We start from the raw sequence: 1,366 nt of genomic DNA, 5'->3' as shown, positions 1-1,366 counted from the left end.
AACGTAAAGCGCTACCTTCACTGGGCTTGTTAGGTTAACATGTAAACATTCAGTGCTAAAGATACAATGACGTGGACACATCTTCTAAATGCCCCCATGTAGCTTTCAATCAAGGAATCCACGCCTGAATGTCATCTATTGCACCATCTCGTACGGCCGTGACGTCGGGAGAAAAGCTCCCCCTCTCTGCGTGTTTTTTCGTACTCGCTCTGCGTCTATGAGCGACGGAGCCATGAAGTAAGAGCGGCAACACGTTGAGCAAGGCCTCAGCTCAGGACTTCAACCTCGAGCTGTCCCGGTGTGTACTGGCACAGTGAACACGAGACAACCGCTGGCAGTGTCACCGACTACTGGCACCGCGCAAGTCATAGAGAAAACATGTTTTCTCACGGTGTCCTCACAAGGCAAACAGTGATACACAACACCATCCTCTCTGACCCCGTGCACAAAAAGTCACCAAAGCCTCCCGCCGTTGCCGTACATGGTCATGTTTTGTGTTTGTGCTACTTGGTTTGCGGCACGTTAGATCTGTGAGCTCTCTTTTTTTTTTACATGAACAGATCAGACTCTATCGAGCTAAATGTGATTTTAAAAAAAATGATGTGAAGATTTATTAAAATGTATTCAAATTTGGCACGGCACATAAACTGTAATTAAAAACTGTACAAAACAACTGAGTGAATGTTTTCTCTCCAGTTTTCGTAAATTGTTCCTTTTGCAAGAATGCTATAGAGTCTAAAATATACGTTAGCTGTACATAGCCAACAAAAGCTAGCCATATATATTGTTAGGTAACTATAACTGATCCAAATGATCAAGTTTTTTCCGTTATTTCCAAATATGCACATCACACAGATCTCGTCCAGTTCTGCTCATTCTGAAGCTTTCAGACCACTTCTGTATGATGTCACCTTAAGCCTTGTTCTCGCTTAGCAATAAAGCAGGTAGGTTTACAGGCATTCCAAGTTTCCTCATCAAGTGAAAATGGTTACAAATGTAAAAAGTTGACATTTTTGGTGAGAGCAATTTCACCAGAAATGTCAGGTAGGATTTTTTTGTTTGTTTTTGCCGGGTAGGATTTTCTCTCCCACATACAGTGTACAAACAATACACAGCAAAGTTGGAAATTACGCATAAATTCGGAGGCGTTCTTTGACAACTTTGGTGTTTGACTTGTGTTACTTGACATAGTTGGAAATACACACTTTTGAAATGTGTTCAAAATCTGAAGCATTAACAAAGGAGCAAACAAAGCAAAAACAATGTAAAAATAAAAGCATCACACTCTTGGCTTCTGCATTTGACTAATTTCCTGTTTTGCCAAGTCTCGCGTGATGTCTCTTCTCGTGCGAGTTAACACGTGAAC

This window comes from Nelusetta ayraudi, unplaced genomic scaffold, assembly GCF_046127955.1.
Source record: "Nelusetta ayraudi isolate G7.1 ecotype Tasmania unplaced genomic scaffold, CSIRO-AGI_Nayr_v1 ptg000017l, whole genome shotgun sequence".
NCBI lineage: Eukaryota > Metazoa > Chordata > Actinopteri > Tetraodontiformes > Monacanthidae > Nelusetta > Nelusetta ayraudi.
This window is presented reverse-complemented; position numbering follows the sequence as displayed.